The following is a 7,853-nucleotide window of genomic DNA, read 5'->3' as shown; positions in this document are numbered from 1 at the left end:
TCTAGAACATACCTTAGATTGTGTTAGACAAGAGGAACAAAACCCAATTGTTCTTCTACAATAATTCTTAGTTTATGAACTTGAATAAGTTTGCACACAAAAAAAAACTTTGAAAAGATGAAGAACCGTGAAGAGAGAAGATGGGGAAGTAGGGTTGTTCTCTCAATCGATTTTGAGGATATTTTATTTTTGTTTTAAAAAACCAATATATTTGTATATCCATTTTTAATATAATTAATTTTAACATCAGTTTTTTTATTGATGTAAATTTGCAATCGTTTAAAAAGTGATTTCACCAGAAATAAATAAATACATCACTTATCTAAATAATGTAAATTTAAATTTTATATCAATTCTAAAAAAATGATACAATCTAATAAAAAGTAAATCAATTTTAACTAAATAAATGATGTCAAATTAGATAATTATAACATCAGTTATAGTTAATTGATATTATATCATATATATTTGCTTCACTCGTAAATAAACAATTTAAAATTACATCATTTGCTTGGGTGATGCAATTTAAATGATACAATACAACTAATTTTTTGTAGTGTATGCTCTAATGGAATGGAGAGCAAGGACCACTTGTTTCTTCACTGCAGTTACTCCCTCCAAGTTTGGGGATTAGTCCTCCCACAGCTTGGTCTCCCAAACCTCATTTTTACCTCTTGGCAAACTCTGGTCACTTGGCTCCTAGGTACCACGGTAGGTCTTTCCTCCACGCTTAAGAAACTGGTCTCCCAAGCCATTATCTGTTTAGACTTCTTGACAGGACAATCATAGACATCCTCTTAGCTCATCAATACATCAAGCAAGGAAAAGGACTTCTACTCAAATGGCTAGCGCACCTTTACTGAGGTTTTTTTTTTGCTTCGGTTAATCTGCTCTCCTGTAACTTATGGCTTTTTAATTTTTTTTTGGCTGTAGTTACCTAATTAAACTCTTGTAAACCTCAAGTTCCTTTTGGTAATATAATTAACAGTTATCAAAAAAAAAATGTTCCTTTTAGTATTATTACCATAGTAATTTAAAGAACATGCTTTCAATAGTTATTATAATTAATTATAGAGAGGAGTATATTACTCTTGAATTATCTCCGACTCATTAACTGAAAACTTATTTACAATAAATATAGATTTATATATATTTATACATAAATATAAAAAATGAAATTAAATTAGTAGATATCGTGATGTGTGATTATTTATATGTATATCTCAGTATATAAATTAATTAATATCAATATTTAGTGTGATTTTTAATTAAAAATGGAAATATTGATAATCGAAAAGGAATATGTGTTCTAATTGTGTATTCTTCTGTTTGCTATTAAAAGTTTTGAGACATAAAACTTATTATTATAAATAAACTTATTACCTAAAAAAATCTTGATATATTTAAAACTATTAATTATTAGATTATGCAAAATTGTTATAGTTACTCGACAAACTATAAATATAAATTTGATCTTTAAAACACACAATATATTGCCTTTGATGAAGAAGAATTTTGTGGAGGGAAAGGATGCAGGCTTTGTTCCCAAAGGGGTAGCTATCGCCAAAACCAAGATATCCCTAGGAGTGGGAGTGTCGCAGGCAGAGGTGGGTGAGTCTAGTTCTGGGAAGCTAGATTAAAAAATGGCCTCTATATCAGATACCGTGGAGGAACAGAAGTCAAATATCACAAGAAAAGCTAAAGGGAGGAGTAGAAGCTCTCCACCAGTTAGAAAATATAAAATTGTTGTAATTTGATTAGTTGATTAAGTGGGGAAGAATAAAAAGGGGTGAATCCAAGAATTTTTTTTAAAATACCCCAGCATCAATGTATCCACTTGCACTAACAAGGCTAATCTTAATATCCTCTTAGAGATTTATTAGCAGATCTGAAGCTCATTGAAGGTTGAGAAGCCACCAACATAAACCTCAACTTATTTTATTTTGCTACACGAATCTTCTTTGTCACCTAATTTCGAAACAGAGAAATTATATTTAAGTATGATCACACATTTGTGTAGTCAATATGAAAGTTGTAAAATGCAACAATGCCTCATGAAGGTTTTTTTTTTCAACTACTTCAAAAGATTATTTTTCTTTATACTTTTTATATATATATATATATATATCAGAAACATATGGTTTAAAATGAGGCCTAAAGCTAAATACAAATGAGGCCCTATTTTGTATTTTCCCAATTTTTTTTTCTCGCTTCGGGGGTTTTCGCATGAAGAATGCTTCGATTCGACGACTGCTGAGGAAATTCACGTTGAGTAATCTTATGTATTTCAATCTGTATCGCTAATTTGTTTTCAGGAATTGTATAATTTTTGTGTAATCGTTCTTATATTGATTTAGGGTTTTGATATTGATTTGATTCAGGCACGAAACCGTTACAATCGACTGGGCTTCTTCTTCCTCGTGGTGATTTGGTAAGGTTTCTTCCTCCGATCCTCTGTGTGTGTGTGTTTTTAGGGTTTCTTCTTCTTTTTCCCCAAATTTTTCTTTTTTTTCCTTTTTTTTCTTATCGTTTTTAGGATTGATAAGTTTTTTTTTTCTAGTCGCTCTTATAGATGTTGTATTGATCTTTCTAGGGTTTTCGCTTTTGGTTTGATTCAGGCATGAAACTATTATAATCGGCTAGGCTTCGTCTCCTTCGTGATGATTGGTTCAGATTAAGGTTAGTTGTATGTATTTCAATTTCTCTGTATCGTGAGTTCCTTTCTAGGATTCATAAGTTTATTTTGTAATCGCTCGCTCTTATGTATGTTGTATTGATTTATCTAGGGTTTTGTTTTTGGTTTGATTCGAGAACGAAACTACAACAATCGGCTGGGCTTGGTCTCCTTCGTGATTGATTTGGTTAGGGTTCTTACTCCTCTGATCCTCTTCGTGTTCTTTGGTTTTTTTTAAAAGTTTCTAGATTTACTTTTACTCACTAATCATTCTTATATATATATATAGGTTGTACTGATCTGATCTAGGGTTGTTTGGTTTGATTCGGGCAAGAAGCTATTTCAATCCGTTTTGTTTCTTCTTCCTCGTAAGTTTCTTACCCTGAACCTCTTCGTGATTTTGTTTAAGGTTTCGAAATCTTACTAATCCTTTGTTGTATTTAACTTTTGTTTTAGGGGTTTCGAATCTAATCCATGGAAGCTTGTCTCCGCTTCATCGAGGTATTACTCTGTCTCTCTCATTTTGTTTTTGTGTTTTATGTTTTGTTTTTCAATTTTGTTTTGAGGATTGAAGTCGAATTATTACAACTGATTGAGTTCATGATCTGATCAGATTTATTTTTCCTGTATTTAAGCAATTGGCTTTTGTATTATTGTGGTTTTAATTTTGGTTTTCGTTTTCTTGATCCATTTACAAAGAAGGATCCTCTCTTTAACAAAGAATTCAAAGCCTTTATTTGGTTCTGGCTTCTTGTTTTGCGGATTCTTATGTATCGGGGATTTTAGTTTTTGATGTTTTTGTTTTGGTTTTGTTTTTTTCAAAACCCAAAAAAGATCATGGGCAGACACTAATCTAATGGTGTTCTGTCATATTCTATTTTGGGGACATTGTCCCGAGCAAAACCGTGAACTGTTGGCTTGGTAGTGCATGCATGTTGGGAATGGGAAAAGAAAAAAGACATAGAACCAAAGAGTTCTCAAAGTTTGGTACCCTCAGCTGGTAAAAACCATAAGACATTAATAAAGAACCAAAGAGTTCTCAAAGTTTGGTACCCTCGGCTGGTAAAAACCACAAGACATGAGTAAAGAACCAAAGAGTTCTCAAAGTTTGGTACCCTCGGCTGGTAAAAACCACAAGACATGAGTAAAGAACCAAAGAGTTCTCAAAGTTTGGTACCCTCGGCTGGTAAAAACCGTAAGACATGAATAAAGAACCAAAGAGTTCTCAAAGTTTGGTACCCTCGGCTGATAAAAACCATAAGACATGAAGAAAGAACCAAAGAGTTCTCAAAGTTTAGTACCCACGGCTGGTAAAAACCATAAGACATGAATGACTGACCTTGCGGCCTAATGATTCCTAAGACAAAGACATAAAAGAATGGAAAACCATAAGACAAAGGAGTCAAAAGACATTGTAAGGGTAGTGCATGCATGTAAGGAAATGAGTTGCGATATGTTGGATGGAGCGGACTAAAGAAATCTTAAGACAAGATTGTGACTTGTTTGATGGTAAAAATGACCAGAACTTGGACCAACGTACGGCTTAAAGAAGGTTAGCCCAACGAGGTAAGTATATACATTCACATAAAATGAAGACTAACAAATTCTTTTTTTCTTTTCCTTTCAGGTATGTGCTTCTCAAGTCACGGTGTTCAGATTGTTAAGAATTTTGATAGGTATATGCTTTCAAACCTTTTTATTTTTGTTTAAGTGCTTTCCAAACTTGTTTGTAATTAGTATATGAAAATCACAAGTGAGAGACCCATACAACATCCTGAGCTCCAAAGTGGTAGTTTCTGGTGCTTTTATCAAGCCTTAATGATGACGCAGTTGGGAACAGATTCCAATTCGAGAGACTAGGTACTATTTTCAGTTTGAAAATCATAAAAATTGCTTGCGTTTCTAGATGAGCGCATTGTGTATTTTAATTTTACTATTCTCTATGTTTCAGTGCTTGTGTATCATAAGCTCTCTTATTCTATATAGTGGATGTAGAGTCTCTCGTAGATTAACTTATGTAGTTTGTGTTCCTTGAACCTTGAAAGAATTTTTTTGCCTTCTGCTCTAAAACTTTGGTGATTGTTTTAAACATGTGAATGACATCCTAGGATTTTGCATCATCCACTGAGTAAAGGTTGATTTTACTTTGGCTTTTGAAACATTATATTGTGTGTTGAAACTACTTAATATCTCTGTTTTGGTGTTTGTATGTATAAATAACTTTTTTTCATTTAATAAAATAGATGCATCTTGGGATCTACTGTAGTTACTTATTTTTAAATGTCTGTGATAGTAATTCACATTATGGTAATAATATTATTGAATGTCGAATGTCTTTGTATTGCTTTATGCTCTAAACCCTTGGTGATTGTTCTAAGCATGTGAAACTGGAATTCTGGATTTACTATAGAATGATGCATTATACTCTAATGAATACTGTGTTAGATTCTATAATATATACCCCTTGGCTTGAGTGTTTACTATATCTATACACTAACTGAAAATGTCATAAATTCTCTTGTTTTACGAAATAAATGAACATTGTTGAGACTCGTGCAGATTATGATAGTATTTTTGTTAAATCATGAATGCATTTCGTGTTATTTTCTGAATCCTTGGTGATCGGTACAAACATGTTAACTGACATTCTCAAAAGTTGCATCATACACTTGTATGATTATTATGTTAGTTTTTACCACTTGTTGTACTCTCTGCCTTAATCTTTTTACAACACTAGTGCCTATCTTTTGGTCTCTTAGTCTTTGCGCTTGGAACTCTAGTCTTTGCAGTTGGAACTCTATCGAATGGTTGGTGTATTTAGTTAGAATGCAATGTGTATTTCTTTATTCTGTTATATGCCTTTTGTTTTAATCACACTTTTCTTTATGATTGATGTCAAAATTCAGTTGTAGCCTTTCGGTATACATCTATTCCATTTTTACCATTCAATTTTTGTTGTTGTTGTTGTTTTTTGTTTGTGTTAAACGCACAACTTGAATTTCAATGTTAGTTTTGTTGAAAAACATAGTGTCTGTATGGTCATGAACATACATAAAATATAATTTTTTAGCTTTGTTGTGTTAGATTATAAAATATGTATGGTCATGAACACCGTTCTTGCATTTTTGGTTGGTAAAAAAATGATATCATTTGGCGTTTCGAAATAGTTAGTGTGGTAAATTATATCAAATTAAAGATATACTATCAATTTTTATGATTGGTTATGAGGATGTAGATGGGACTTCAAATTTTAATAGTTTGTTTAATGCTTGGTATTTTATATAATTAAACGTATAACTTGAGGTTGAAACACTACTGACCAGATATAAGTTAGATATTCAAAGAAACTTGTATTCATACTAGGAGTGGGTAGTTTATTTTGGAAGTTATCGTATTCCATTAGAAAATGGAACCGAAGTATAATGGGTTTTTTTACAAAAAAAAATTAAAGAGAAAATAGTCTACTTTTTCCACACAAACCTATAAAATTGTATAAATTTATATCTATAGATAAAACATAAAATCAGGATGATACTATAAACTCCAAAATCTATATTTTGGACTCTCTACTTGAAAACTCAAACTACTACTACAGTTTTTCTGGGGTCAACTGTTGACTTACACCAATTCACATTTTTGAAGTTTTCCGTACGGATTACATCTCTTTTTGCACGATTTTTTTTAAAAACACACGAGGTCAGTGTAATTTGGTAGGGTTATAATTTTCATGCGTTCAAAGCGATCCAAAGTTCACCTAAACGCTTCTCTCTCGTCTTTGAAAGAAAAGTATGGCAAAAACTACTCTTGATGCCACTATATGGAAACCAAACCTCTTTAAAAACTATTTGTACCTTTTACTTTATGCTCTTTCAAATTTGCACTCGGATATTTAGATACAATTTAGACATTCATATATGTTCATAAACATACCAAAAACCCACAAAAAAATTATAAACATAGAGTGACATCGTTAAAACGCACTTAATATTCATAAAACTTAGTTCATAAACAAATCTACAAGATTGCAACTACAATTTTAATAGTATTCTTTTCCTTCCAAATATAAGATATTTAAGATAAAAACACACATATTACGATTTTTTTCCGCTGCACAAATAATAATGATTACAAATTATTGAAATATATATTGAAATTTGCATGGAAACTTACATGAAAAAAAAAGAGAAAAAAAAAAGAAAGCAAAAAATCCTTTTTTGTTTTTTCTTTTGTCGTCTAGCAAAAAAAATTATTTTGAAACGGAAATAGTATCTAGCAGAACAGTACCTGCTATATTTTTTTATGGATAAACTATAAAGATAGTATCATGCCAACACGCTTGACTATCATCTGAAAACATCAAAGCATCATCGCCTACTCAACCGATAGAATCTTTATATACAATACAATTACCATTTTGTCACCAACATATCTATAAATATTTATTGTGGGACCATGCCACACACCTCGTGTATGTCTTTCAAGATTTCTTAGGCAAGTGCAACGTTTTTAAAAACTATATATATCTTTTACTTTAGACTCGTTCAAAGTTGCACTCAGACGTCTCACTTGAACATATAGATTTAGCTACAACATAGACTTTCATATATGTTCATAAACATACCAACAATCCATTAAAATCCATAAATATGGAGTAACATCATTAAAACGCGCTCAATATTCATGAGACGTAGTCTATAAACAAATCGACTAGAGCAAGATTACAACTACAATTTTAATAGTATCTAGCACTACAATACCTATTATATTTTTTATGGGTAAACTACAAAGATAATATCATGCCAACATGCTCGACTATAATTTGACAACACCAAAGCATCATCGCCTTCTCAACTGATGCCATCTTCATATACAATTACCAGTTTTCCACCAACATATTTATAAACTTTTGTTGTGGGACGACGCCATACACCTTGTGTATGTCTCTTAAGATTTCCTAGGCAAGTGCGACTTTCGTGAAACACGAGAGTCGACCTCTTGGTATATTTAGGGCATCTTTATTGGGACTTTTTAGTGTAAATTCTTAGCTTTTATCTAATTAAATTTAAATCAAAAATATGGATATTTCTAAGAAGTACCTCTTCATTAGGAGGTTTAAGAAATCGTAAGAGTTGTCAACGTGTTCGATAATTGTTGGTCGAGAAAAAAAAAATTGTCGATT

The 7,853-nt window shown here is 31.6% G+C and overlaps 2 long non-coding RNA genes across 3 annotated transcripts; both read left to right on the top strand.

Moving 5' to 3' along the window:
* LOC104724704 lies at positions 2,171–3,631 on the top strand. Of its 2 annotated transcripts, none has more exons than XR_757747.1 (6): positions 2,171–2,267; positions 2,382–2,431; positions 2,619–2,679; positions 2,787–2,861; positions 2,964–3,042; positions 3,131–3,631. It is a non-coding gene; the product is annotated as an uncharacterized LOC104724704 (long non-coding RNA). The 2 variants fall into 2 exon arrangements; XR_757748.1 differs by having other exon boundaries at positions 2,171–2,282.
* On the top strand, positions 3,933–4,794 carry LOC104724703. The gene is made up of 2 exons (XR_757746.2): positions 3,933–4,226; positions 4,302–4,794. It is a non-coding gene; the product is annotated as an uncharacterized LOC104724703 (long non-coding RNA).

The sequence above is a fragment of the Camelina sativa genome, chromosome 11 (genome assembly GCF_000633955.1).
Source record: "Camelina sativa cultivar DH55 chromosome 11, Cs, whole genome shotgun sequence".
In the NCBI taxonomy this organism is placed as follows: Eukaryota; Viridiplantae; Streptophyta; class Magnoliopsida; order Brassicales; family Brassicaceae; genus Camelina; species Camelina sativa.
This window is presented reverse-complemented; position numbering and strand designations above follow the sequence as displayed.